At 45.2% G+C, this 12,194-nt stretch overlaps 12 non-coding genes across 12 annotated transcripts; all 12 read left to right on the forward strand.

The window, feature by feature from the left end:
* The first annotated feature begins 349 nt into the window (after positions 1–349).
* On the forward strand, positions 350–464 carry LOC147677416 (U5 spliceosomal RNA). The gene has a single exon (XR_015303360.1). It is a non-coding gene; the product is annotated as a U5 spliceosomal RNA (small nuclear RNA).
* An 898-nt stretch (positions 465–1,362) lies between these two features.
* Positions 1,363–1,477, forward strand: LOC147677417 (U5 spliceosomal RNA). Its single transcript, XR_015303361.1, has one exon. It is a non-coding gene; the product is annotated as a U5 spliceosomal RNA (small nuclear RNA).
* An 898-nt stretch (positions 1,478–2,375) lies between these two features.
* LOC147677418 (U5 spliceosomal RNA) lies at positions 2,376–2,490 on the forward strand. Its single transcript, XR_015303362.1, has one exon. It is a non-coding gene; the product is annotated as a U5 spliceosomal RNA (small nuclear RNA).
* An 898-nt stretch (positions 2,491–3,388) lies between these two features.
* On the forward strand, positions 3,389–3,503 carry LOC147677419 (U5 spliceosomal RNA). Its single transcript, XR_015302720.1, has one exon. It is a non-coding gene; the product is annotated as a U5 spliceosomal RNA (small nuclear RNA).
* Positions 3,504–4,401: 898 nt separating this feature from the next.
* On the forward strand, positions 4,402–4,516 carry LOC147677420 (U5 spliceosomal RNA). The gene has a single exon (XR_015303363.1). It is a non-coding gene; the product is annotated as a U5 spliceosomal RNA (small nuclear RNA).
* Positions 4,517–5,414: 898 nt separating this feature from the next.
* On the forward strand, positions 5,415–5,529 carry LOC147677421 (U5 spliceosomal RNA). Its single transcript, XR_015303364.1, has one exon. It is a non-coding gene; the product is annotated as a U5 spliceosomal RNA (small nuclear RNA).
* Positions 5,530–6,427: 898 nt separating this feature from the next.
* On the forward strand, positions 6,428–6,542 carry LOC147677422 (U5 spliceosomal RNA). Its single transcript, XR_015303365.1, has one exon. It is a non-coding gene; the product is annotated as a U5 spliceosomal RNA (small nuclear RNA).
* An 898-nt stretch (positions 6,543–7,440) lies between these two features.
* LOC147677423 (U5 spliceosomal RNA) lies at positions 7,441–7,555 on the forward strand. The gene has a single exon (XR_015302721.1). It is a non-coding gene; the product is annotated as a U5 spliceosomal RNA (small nuclear RNA).
* Positions 7,556–8,453: 898 nt separating this feature from the next.
* On the forward strand, positions 8,454–8,568 carry LOC147677424 (U5 spliceosomal RNA). The gene has a single exon (XR_015303366.1). It is a non-coding gene; the product is annotated as a U5 spliceosomal RNA (small nuclear RNA).
* Positions 8,569–9,466: 898 nt separating this feature from the next.
* LOC147677425 (U5 spliceosomal RNA) lies at positions 9,467–9,581 on the forward strand. The gene has a single exon (XR_015303367.1). It is a non-coding gene; the product is annotated as a U5 spliceosomal RNA (small nuclear RNA).
* An 898-nt stretch (positions 9,582–10,479) lies between these two features.
* Positions 10,480–10,594, forward strand: LOC147677426 (U5 spliceosomal RNA). Its single transcript, XR_015302722.1, has one exon. It is a non-coding gene; the product is annotated as a U5 spliceosomal RNA (small nuclear RNA).
* An 898-nt stretch (positions 10,595–11,492) lies between these two features.
* Positions 11,493–11,607, forward strand: LOC147677427 (U5 spliceosomal RNA). The gene has a single exon (XR_015303368.1). It is a non-coding gene; the product is annotated as a U5 spliceosomal RNA (small nuclear RNA).
* Positions 11,608–12,194: the final 587 nt, after the last annotated feature.

Here is a 12,194-nt window from a genome sequence, read left to right on the forward strand (position 1 = left end):
GGATGGTGGGGAAAGCGTAAAATCGTTGGGGACGAAAGTCCTACAGTGCCACTTCAGTGAAAGCCTGATTCACGCTTCCCGTTCCCCTTGCCCAGCAGCCGCGACACCTCCTAATGAGCTGAGGTGTGTACAAAAAGAATTTGCATATTCCCAGGCAGACACTTGGAACTGCCCACCTTTTTGCTTTTCTGTGCTTTGAGCAGAGACTCTGAAGTTTGATCCTGTTTCCCTCGCCGGCCTAGTTCTTGCCCTCTTTTTTAGAGGCTGCAAATACCTCTCAGGTCCTCACCCTCGCAATGATAGGGTCTTTGATCTGGTGCCTCTAACCCCCAGAGAGCCATATTCTAACTTACTCTGGTTTCTCTTCAAAACGAAAAAATCTTTCGCCTTTTACTAAAGATTTCCGTGGAGAGGAACATTTACGAGTTTATTCAATTTTTTTAAGCCTTACCACAGGTGAGGCTGTTTATCATTTGTTTAAAAGAAAAGCATTAGAAGTTGGGGAACATTTAGGAGTTGTCTGCTACTGTTATAAGGGAACATGAGCTTGGTGTTTTATTCCTGATCTCTCTGCTTGCTCATTTGCATAGACAGAGTGTAGGAGAGGTGCATCATGGGACAGAGCTTGGGCAGTGCATGAGATTGCTTTTCCTTGACTATCTTGAAACTGCACGATAGCAGGCAGTATATTTTCTCTTTTCTCAACATTCCTGCTGCCAGAGGCCAGACGTCACTCTCCTTTTAAAAGGTGGCACCAAGACTCATGCTGCGCTTTTCATAGGGCTTGCACGATATTTGTGCCCGTTAGAGGTGCCCTTAGAAGGTGGCCAATCCTGAGTCAGATTCCTCTCAGGTACACTTGAAGGGGCTCGTTAGTCTTGTTTCAAGTGCCTCCAGCCTAGACAGATCTATACTTATATATTCAGCTTTAATGAAAATACGTGTGAAAAAGGGACTTAAAGTGCATGGCTATTTGCATAGAACAGTGGTGGCTCACAGCCTATCGATTGGAGGGATGGTGGGGAAAGCGTAAAATCGTTGGGGACGAAAGTCCTACAGTGCCACTTCAGTGAAAGCCTGATTCACGCTTCCCGTTCCCCTTGCCCAGCAGCCCCGACACCTCCTAATGAGCTGAGGTGTGTACAAAAAGAATTTGCATATTCCCAGGCAGACACTTGGAACTGCCCACCTTTTTGCTTTTCTGTGCTTTGAGCAGAGACTCTGAAGTTTGATCCTGTTTCCCTCGCCGGCCTAGTTCTTGCCCTCTTTTTTAGAGGCTGCAAATACCTCTCAGGTCCTCACCCTCGCAATGATAGGGTCTTTGATCTGGTGCCTCTAACCCCCAGAGAGCCATATTCTAACTTACTCTGGTTTCTCTTCAAAACGAAAAAATCTTTCGCCTTTTACTAAAGATTTCCGTGGAGAGGAACATTTACGAGTTTATTCAATTTTTTTAAGCCTTACCACAGGTGAGGCTGTTTATCATTTGTTTAAAAGAAAAGCATTAGAAGTTGGGGAATATTTAGGAGTTGTCTGCTACTGTTATAAGGGAACATGAGCTTGGTGTTTTATTCCTGATCTCTCTGCTTGCTCATTTGCATAGACAGAGTGTAGGAGAGGTGCATCATGGGAAAGAGCTTGGGCAGTGCATGAGATTGCTTTTCCTTGACTATCTTGAAACTGCACGATAGCAGGCAGTATATTTTCTCTTTTCTCAACATTCCTGCTGCCAGAGGCCAGACGTCACTCTCCTTTTAAAAGGTGGCACCAAGACTCACGCTGCGCTTTTCATAGGGCTTGCACGATATTTGTGCCCGTTAGAGGTGCCCTTAGAAGGTGGCCAATCCTGAGTCAGATTCCTCTCAGGTACACTTGAAGGGGCTCGTTAGTCTTGTTTCAAGTGCCTCCAGCCTAGACAGATCTATACTTATATATTCAGCTTTAATGAAAATACGTGTGAAAAAGGGACTTAAAGTGCATGGCTATTTGCATAGAACAGTGGTGGCTCACAGCCTATCGATTGGAGGGATGGTGGGGAAAGCGTAAAATCGTTGGGGACGAAAGTCCTACAGTGCCACTTCAGTGAAAGCCTGATTCACGCTTCCCGTTCCCCTTGCCCAGCAGCCGCGACACCTCCTAATGAGCTGAGGTGTGTACAAAAAGAATTTGCATATTCCCAGGCAGACACTTGGAACTGCCCACCTTTTTGCTTTTCTGTGCTTTGAGCAGAGACTCTGAAGTTTGATCCTGTTTCCCTCGCCGGCCTAGTTCTTGCCCTCTTTTTTAGAGGCTGCAAATACCTCTCAGGTCCTCACCCTCGCAATGATAGGGTCTTTGATCTGGTGCCTCTAACCCCCAGAGAGCCATATTCTAACTTACTCTGGTTTCTCTTCAAAACGAAAAAATCTTTCGCCTTTTACTAAAGATTTCCGTGGAGAGGAACATTTACGAGTTTATTCAATTTTTTTAAGCCTTACCACAGGTGAGGCTGTTTATCATTTGTTTAAAAGAAAAGCATTAGAAGTTGGGGAACATTTAGGAGTTGTCTGCTACTGTTATAAGGGAACATGAGCTTGGTGTTTTATTCCTGATCTCTCTGCTTGCTCATTTGCATAGACAGAGTGTAGGAGAGGTGCATCATGGGACAGAGCTTGGGCAGTGCATGAGATTGCTTTTCCTTGACTATCTTGAAACTGCACGATAGCAGGCAGTATATTTTCTCTTTTCTCAACATTCCTGCTGCCAGAGGCCAGACGTCACTCTCCTTTTAAAAGGTGGCACCAAGACTCATGCTGCGCTTTTCATAGGGCTTGCACGATATTTGTGCCCGTTAGAGGTGCCCTTAGAAGGTGGCCAATCCTGAGTCAGATTCCTCTCAGGTACACTTGAAGGGGCTCGTTAGTCTTGTTTCAAGTGCCTCCAGCCTAGACAGATCTATACTTATATATTCAGCTTTAATGAAAATACGTGTGAAAAAGGGACTTAAAGTGCATGGCTATTTGCATAGAACAGTGGTGGCTCACAGCCTATCGATTGGAGGGATGGTGGGGAAAGCGTAAAATCGTTGGGGACGAAAGTCCTACAGTGCCACTTCAGTGAAAGCCTGATTCACGCTTCCCGTTCCCCTTGCCCAGCAGCCCCGACACCTCCTAATGAGCTGAGGTGTGTACAAAAAGAATTTGCATATTCCCAGGCAGACACTTGGAACTGCCCACCTTTTTGCTTTTCTGTGCTTTGAGCAGAGACTCTGAAGTTTGATCCTGTTTCCCTCACCGGCCTAGTTCTTGCCCTCTTTTTTAGAGGCTGCAAATACCTCTCAGGTCCTCACCCTCGCAATGATAGGGTCTTTGATCTGGTGCCTCTAACCCCCAGAGAGCCATATTCTAACTTACTCTGGTTTCTCTTCAAAACGAAAAAATCTTTCGCCTTTTACTAAAGATTTCTGTGGAGAGGAACATTTACGAGTTTATTCAATTTTTTTAAGCCTTACCACAGGTGAGGCTGTTTATCATTTGTTTAAAAGAAAAGCATTAGAAGTTGGGGAATATTTAGGAGTTGTCTGCTACTGTTATAAGGGAACATGAGCTTGGTGTTTTATTCCTGATCTCTCTGCTTGCTCATTTGCATAGACAGAGTGTAGGAGAGGTGCATCATGGGAAAGAGCTTGGGCAGTGCATGAGATTGCTTTTCCTTGACTATCTTGAAACTGCACGATAGCAGGCAGTATATTTTCTCTTTTCTCAACATTCCTGCTGCCAGAGGCCAGACGTCACTCTCCTTTTAAAAGGTGGCACCAAGACTCACGCTGCGCTTTTCATAGGGCTTGCACGATATTTGTGCCCGTTAGAGGTGCCCTTAGAAGGTGGCCAATCCTGAGTCAGATTCCTCTCAGGTACACTTGAAGGGGCTCGTTAGTCTTGTTTCAAGTGCCTCCAGCCTAGACAGATCTATACTTATATATTCAGCTTTAATGAAAATACGTGTGAAAAAGGGACTTAAAGTGCATGGCTATTTGCATAGAACAGTGGTGGCTCACAGCCTATCGATTGGAGGGATGGTGGGGAAAGCGTAAAATCGTTGGGGACGAAAGTCCTACAGTGCCACTTCAGTGAAAGCCTGATTCACGCTTCCCGTTCCCCTTGCCCAGCAGCCGCGACACCTCCTAATGAGCTGAGGTGTGTACAAAAAGAATTTGCATATTCCCAGGCAGACACTTGGAACTGCCCACCTTTTTGCTTTTCTGTGCTTTGAGCAGAGACTCTGAAGTTTGATCCTGTTTCCCTCGCCGGCCTAGTTCTTGCCCTCTTTTTTAGAGGCTGCAAATACCTCTCAGGTCCTCACCCTCGCAATGATAGGGTCTTTGATCTGGTGCCTCTAACCCCCAGAGAGCCATATTCTAACTTACTCTGGTTTCTCTTCAAAACGAAAAAATCTTTCGCCTTTTACTAAAGATTTCCGTGGAGAGGAACATTTACGAGTTTATTCAATTTTTTTAAGCCTTACCACAGGTGAGGCTGTTTATCATTTGTTTAAAAGAAAAGCATTAGAAGTTGGGGAACATTTAGGAGTTGTCTGCTACTGTTATAAGGGAACATGAGCTTGGTGTTTTATTCCTGATCTCTCTGCTTGCTCATTTGCATAGACAGAGTGTAGGAGAGGTGCATCATGGGACAGAGCTTGGGCAGTGCATGAGATTGCTTTTCCTTGACTATCTTGAAACTGCACGATAGCAGGCAGTATATTTTCTCTTTTCTCAACATTCCTGCTGCCAGAGGCCAGACGTCACTCTCCTTTTAAAAGGTGGCACCAAGACTCATGCTGCGCTTTTCATAGGGCTTGCACGATATTTGTGCCCGTTAGAGGTGCCCTTAGAAGGTGGCCAATCCTGAGTCAGATTCCTCTCAGGTACACTTGAAGGGGCTCGTTAGTCTTGTTTCAAGTGCCTCCAGCCTAGACAGATCTATACTTATATATTCAGCTTTAATGAAAATACGTGTGAAAAAGGGACTTAAAGTGCATGGCTATTTGCATAGAACAGTGGTGGCTCACAGCCTATCGATTGGAGGGATGGTGGGGAAAGCGTAAAATCGTTGGGGACGAAAGTCCTACAGTGCCACTTCAGTGAAAGCCTGATTCACGCTTCCCGTTCCCCTTGCCCAGCAGCCCCGACACCTCCTAATGAGCTGAGGTGTGTACAAAAAGAATTTGCATATTCCCAGGCAGACACTTGGAACTGCCCACCTTTTTGCTTTTCTGTGCTTTGAGCAGAGACTCTGAAGTTTGATCCTGTTTCCCTCGCCGGCCTAGTTCTTGCCCTCTTTTTTAGAGGCTGCAAATACCTCTCAGGTCCTCACCCTCGCAATGATAGGGTCTTTGATCTGGTGCCTCTAACCCCCAGAGAGCCATATTCTAACTTACTCTGGTTTCTCTTCAAAACGAAAAAATCTTTCGCCTTTTACTAAAGATTTCCGTGGAGAGGAACATTTACGAGTTTATTCAATTTTTTTAAGCCTTACCACAGGTGAGGCTGTTTATCATTTGTTTAAAAGAAAAGCATTAGAAGTTGGGGAATATTTAGGAGTTGTCTGCTACTGTTATAAGGGAACATGAGCTTGGTGTTTTATTCCTGATCTCTCTGCTTGCTCATTTGCATAGACAGAGTGTAGGAGAGGTGCATCATGGGAAAGAGCTTGGGCAGTGCATGAGATTGCTTTTCCTTGACTATCTTGAAACTGCACGATAGCAGGCAGTATATTTTCTCTTTTCTCAACATTCCTGCTGCCAGAGGCCAGACGTCACTCTCCTTTTAAAAGGTGGCACCAAGACTCACGCTGCGCTTTTCATAGGGCTTGCACGATATTTGTGCCCGTTAGAGGTGCCCTTAGAAGGTGGCCAATCCTGAGTCAGATTCCTCTCAGGTACACTTGAAGGGGCTCGTTAGTCTTGTTTCAAGTGCCTCCAGCCTAGACAGATCTATACTTATATATTCAGCTTTAATGAAAATACGTGTGAAAAAGGGACTTAAAGTGCATGGCTATTTGCATAGAACAGTGGTGGCTCACAGCCTATCGATTGGAGGGATGGTGGGGAAAGCGTAAAATCGTTGGGGACGAAAGTCCTACAGTGCCACTTCAGTGAAAGCCTGATTCACGCTTCCCGTTCCCCTTGCCCAGCAGCCGCGACACCTCCTAATGAGCTGAGGTGTGTACAAAAAGAATTTGCATATTCCCAGGCAGACACTTGGAACTGCCCACCTTTTTGCTTTTCTGTGCTTTGAGCAGAGACTCTGAAGTTTGATCCTGTTTCCCTCGCCGGCCTAGTTCTTGCCCTCTTTTTTAGAGGCTGCAAATACCTCTCAGGTCCTCACCCTCGCAATGATAGGGTCTTTGATCTGGTGCCTCTAACCCCCAGAGAGCCATATTCTAACTTACTCTGGTTTCTCTTCAAAACGAAAAAATCTTTCGCCTTTTACTAAAGATTTCCGTGGAGAGGAACATTTACGAGTTTATTCAATTTTTTTAAGCCTTACCACAGGTGAGGCTGTTTATCATTTGTTTAAAAGAAAAGCATTAGAAGTTGGGGAACATTTAGGAGTTGTCTGCTACTGTTATAAGGGAACATGAGCTTGGTGTTTTATTCCTGATCTCTCTGCTTGCTCATTTGCATAGACAGAGTGTAGGAGAGGTGCATCATGGGACAGAGCTTGGGCAGTGCATGAGATTGCTTTTCCTTGACTATCTTGAAACTGCACGATAGCAGGCAGTATATTTTCTCTTTTCTCAACATTCCTGCTGCCAGAGGCCAGACGTCACTCTCCTTTTAAAAGGTGGCACCAAGACTCATGCTGCGCTTTTCATAGGGCTTGCACGATATTTGTGCCCGTTAGAGGTGCCCTTAGAAGGTGGCCAATCCTGAGTCAGATTCCTCTCAGGTACACTTGAAGGGGCTCGTTAGTCTTGTTTCAAGTGCCTCCAGCCTAGACAGATCTATACTTATATATTCAGCTTTAATGAAAATACGTGTGAAAAAGGGACTTAAAGTGCATGGCTATTTGCATAGAACAGTGGTGGCTCACAGCCTATCGATTGGAGGGATGGTGGGGAAAGCGTAAAATCGTTGGGGACGAAAGTCCTACAGTGCCACTTCAGTGAAAGCCTGATTCACGCTTCCCGTTCCCCTTGCCCAGCAGCCCCGACACCTCCTAATGAGCTGAGGTGTGTACAAAAAGAATTTGCATATTCCCAGGCAGACACTTGGAACTGCCCACCTTTTTGCTTTTCTGTGCTTTGAGCAGAGACTCTGAAGTTTGATCCTGTTTCCCTCACCGGCCTAGTTCTTGCCCTCTTTTTTAGAGGCTGCAAATACCTCTCAGGTCCTCACCCTCGCAATGATAGGGTCTTTGATCTGGTGCCTCTAACCCCCAGAGAGCCATATTCTAACTTACTCTGGTTTCTCTTCAAAACGAAAAAATCTTTCGCCTTTTACTAAAGATTTCTGTGGAGAGGAACATTTACGAGTTTATTCAATTTTTTTAAGCCTTACCACAGGTGAGGCTGTTTATCATTTGTTTAAAAGAAAAGCATTAGAAGTTGGGGAATATTTAGGAGTTGTCTGCTACTGTTATAAGGGAACATGAGCTTGGTGTTTTATTCCTGATCTCTCTGCTTGCTCATTTGCATAGACAGAGTGTAGGAGAGGTGCATCATGGGAAAGAGCTTGGGCAGTGCATGAGATTGCTTTTCCTTGACTATCTTGAAACTGCACGATAGCAGGCAGTATATTTTCTCTTTTCTCAACATTCCTGCTGCCAGAGGCCAGACGTCACTCTCCTTTTAAAAGGTGGCACCAAGACTCACGCTGCGCTTTTCATAGGGCTTGCACGATATTTGTGCCCGTTAGAGGTGCCCTTAGAAGGTGGCCAATCCTGAGTCAGATTCCTCTCAGGTACACTTGAAGGGGCTCGTTAGTCTTGTTTCAAGTGCCTCCAGCCTAGACAGATCTATACTTATATATTCAGCTTTAATGAAAATACGTGTGAAAAAGGGACTTAAAGTGCATGGCTATTTGCATAGAACAGTGGTGGCTCACAGCCTATCGATTGGAGGGATGGTGGGGAAAGCGTAAAATCGTTGGGGACGAAAGTCCTACAGTGCCACTTCAGTGAAAGCCTGATTCACGCTTCCCGTTCCCCTTGCCCAGCAGCCGCGACACCTCCTAATGAGCTGAGGTGTGTACAAAAAGAATTTGCATATTCCCAGGCAGACACTTGGAACTGCCCACCTTTTTGCTTTTCTGTGCTTTGAGCAGAGACTCTGAAGTTTGATCCTGTTTCCCTCGCCGGCCTAGTTCTTGCCCTCTTTTTTAGAGGCTGCAAATACCTCTCAGGTCCTCACCCTCGCAATGATAGGGTCTTTGATCTGGTGCCTCTAACCCCCAGAGAGCCATATTCTAACTTACTCTGGTTTCTCTTCAAAACGAAAAAATCTTTCGCCTTTTACTAAAGATTTCCGTGGAGAGGAACATTTACGAGTTTATTCAATTTTTTTAAGCCTTACCACAGGTGAGGCTGTTTATCATTTGTTTAAAAGAAAAGCATTAGAAGTTGGGGAACATTTAGGAGTTGTCTGCTACTGTTATAAGGGAACATGAGCTTGGTGTTTTATTCCTGATCTCTCTGCTTGCTCATTTGCATAGACAGAGTGTAGGAGAGGTGCATCATGGGACAGAGCTTGGGCAGTGCATGAGATTGCTTTTCCTTGACTATCTTGAAACTGCACGATAGCAGGCAGTATATTTTCTCTTTTCTCAACATTCCTGCTGCCAGAGGCCAGACGTCACTCTCCTTTTAAAAGGTGGCACCAAGACTCATGCTGCGCTTTTCATAGGGCTTGCACGATATTTGTGCCCGTTAGAGGTGCCCTTAGAAGGTGGCCAATCCTGAGTCAGATTCCTCTCAGGTACACTTGAAGGGGCTCGTTAGTCTTGTTTCAAGTGCCTCCAGCCTAGACAGATCTATACTTATATATTCAGCTTTAATGAAAATACGTGTGAAAAAGGGACTTAAAGTGCATGGCTATTTGCATAGAACAGTGGTGGCTCACAGCCTATCGATTGGAGGGATGGTGGGGAAAGCGTAAAATCGTTGGGGACGAAAGTCCTACAGTGCCACTTCAGTGAAAGCCTGATTCACGCTTCCCGTTCCCCTTGCCCAGCAGCCGCGACACCTCCTAATGAGCTGAGGTGTGTACAAAAAGAATTTGCATATTCCCAGGCAGACACTTGGAACTGCCCACCTTTTTGCTTTTCTGTGCTTTGAGCAGAGACTCTGAAGTTTGATCCTGTTTCCCTCGCCGGCCTAGTTCTTGCCCTCTTTTTTAGAGGCTGCAAATACCTCTCAGGTCCTCACCCTCGCAATGATAGGGTCTTTGATCTGGTGCCTCTAACCCCCAGAGAGCCATATTCTAACTTACTCTGGTTTCTCTTCAAAACGAAAAAATCTTTCGCCTTTTACTAAAGATTTCCGTGGAGAGGAACATTTACGAGTTTATTCAATTTTTTTAAGCCTTACCACAGGTGAGGCTGTTTATCATTTGTTTAAAAGAAAAGCATTAGAAGTTGGGGAACATTTAGGAGTTGTCTGCTACTGTTATAAGGGAACATGAGCTTGGTGTTTTATTCCTGATCTCTCTGCTTGCTCATTTGCATAGACAGAGTGTAGGAGAGGTGCATCATGGGACAGAGCTTGGGCAGTGCATGAGATTGCTTTTCCTTGACTATCTTGAAACTGCACGATAGCAGGCAGTATATTTTCTCTTTTCTCAACATTCCTGCTGCCAGAGGCCAGACGTCACTCTCCTTTTAAAAGGTGGCACCAAGACTCATGCTGCGCTTTTCATAGGGCTTGCACGATATTTGTGCCCGTTAGAGGTGCCCTTAGAAGGTGGCCAATCCTGAGTCAGATTCCTCTCAGGTACACTTGAAGGGGCTCGTTAGTCTTGTTTCAAGTGCCTCCAGCCTAGACAGATCTATACTTATATATTCAGCTTTAATGAAAATACGTGTGAAAAAGGGACTTAAAGTGCATGGCTATTTGCATAGAACAGTGGTGGCTCACAGCCTATCGATTGGAGGGATGGTGGGGAAAGCGTAAAATCGTTGGGGACGAAAGTCCTACAGTGCCACTTCAGTGAAAGCCTGATTCACGCTTCCCGTTCCCCTTGCCCAGCAGCCCCGACACCTCCTAATGAGCTGAGGTGTGTACAAAAAGAATTTGCATATTCCCAGGCAGACACTTGGAACTGCCCACCTTTTTGCTTTTCTGTGCTTTGAGCAGAGACTCTGAAGTTTGATCCTGTTTCCCTCACCGGCCTAGTTCTTGCCCTCTTTTTTAGAGGCTGCAAATACCTCTCAGGTCCTCACCCTCGCAATGATAGGGTCTTTGATCTGGTGCCTCTAACCCCCAGAGAGCCATATTCTAACTTACTCTGGTTTCTCTTCAAAACGAAAAAATCTTTCGCCTTTTACTAAAGATTTCTGTGGAGAGGAACATTTACGAGTTTATTCAATTTTTTTAAGCCTTACCACAGGTGAGGCTGTTTATCATTTGTTTAAAAGAAAAGCATTAGAAGTTGGGGAATATTTAGGAGTTGTCTGCTACTGTTATAAGGGAACATGAGCTTGGTGTTTTATTCCTGATCTCTCTGCTTGCTCATTTGCATAGACAGAGTGTAGGAGAGGTGCATCATGGGAAAGAGCTTGGGCAGTGCATGAGATTGCTTTTCCTTGACTATCTTGAAACTGCACGATAGCAGGCAGTATATTTTCTCTTTTCTCAACATTCCTGCTGCCAGAGGCCAGACGTCACTCTCCTTTTAAAAGGTGGCACCAAGACTCACGCTGCGCTTTTCATAGGGCTTGCACGATATTTGTGCCCGTTAGAGGTGCCCTTAGAAGGTGGCCAATCCTGAGTCAGATTCCTCTCAGGTACACTTGAAGGGGCTCGTTAGTCTTGTTTCAAGTGCCTCCAGCCTAGACAGATCTATACTTATATATTCAGCTTTAATGAAAATACGTGTGAAAAAGGGACTTAAAGTGCATGGCTATTTGCATAGAACAGTGGTGGCTCACAGCCTATCGATTGGAGGGATGGTGGGGAAAGCGTAAAATCGTTGGGGACGAAAGTCCTACAGTGCCACTTCAGTGAAAGCCTGATTCACGCTTCCCGTTCCCCTTGCCCAGCAGCCGCGACACCTCCTAATGAGCTGAGGTGTGTACAAAAAGAATTTGCATATTCCCAGGCAGACACTTGGAACTGCCCACCTTTTTGCTTTTCTGTGCTTTGAGCAGAGACTCTGAAGTTTGATCCTGTTTCCCTCGCCGGCCTAGTTCTTGCCCTCTTTTTTAGAGGCTGCAAATACCTCTCAGGTCCTCACCCTCGCAATGATAGGGTCTTTGATCTGGTGCCTCTAACCCCCAGAGAGCCATATTCTAACTTACTCTGGTTTCTCTTCAAAACGAAAAAATCTTTCGCCTTTTACTAAAGATTTCCGTGGAGAGGAACATTTACGAGTTTATTCAATTTTTTTAAGCCTTACCACAGGTGAGGCTGTTTATCATTTGTTTAAAAGAAAAGCATTAGAAGTTGGGGAACATTTAGGAGTTGTCTGCTACTGTTATAAGGGAACATGAGCTTGGTGTTTTATTCCTGATCTCTCTGCTTGCTCATTTGCATAGACAGAGTGTAGGAGAGGTGCATCATGGGACAGAGCTTGGGCAGTGCATGAGATTGCTTTTCCTTGACTATCTTGAAACTGCACGATAGCAGGCAGTATATTTTCTCTTTTCTCAACATTCCTGCTGCCAGAGGCCAGACGTCACTCTCCTTTTAAAAGGTGGCACCAAGACTCATGCTGCGCTTTTCATAGGGCTTGCACGATATTTGTGCCCGTTAGAGGTGCCCTTAGAAGGTGGCCAATCCTGAGTCAGATTCCTCTCAGGTACACTTGAAGGGGCTCGTTAGTCTTGTTTCAAGTGCCTCCAGCCTAGACAGATCTATACTTATATATTCAGCTTTAATGAAAATACGTGTGAAAAAGGGACTTAAAGTGCATGGCTATTTGCATAGAACAGTGGTGGCTCACAGCCTATCGATTGGAGGGATGGTGGGGAAAGCGTAAAATCGTTGGGGACGAAAG

The sequence above is a fragment of the Lissotriton vulgaris genome, chromosome 12 (assembly GCF_964263255.1).
Source record: "Lissotriton vulgaris chromosome 12, aLisVul1.2, whole genome shotgun sequence".
In the NCBI taxonomy this organism is placed as follows: domain Eukaryota; kingdom Metazoa; phylum Chordata; class Amphibia; order Caudata; family Salamandridae; genus Lissotriton; species Lissotriton vulgaris.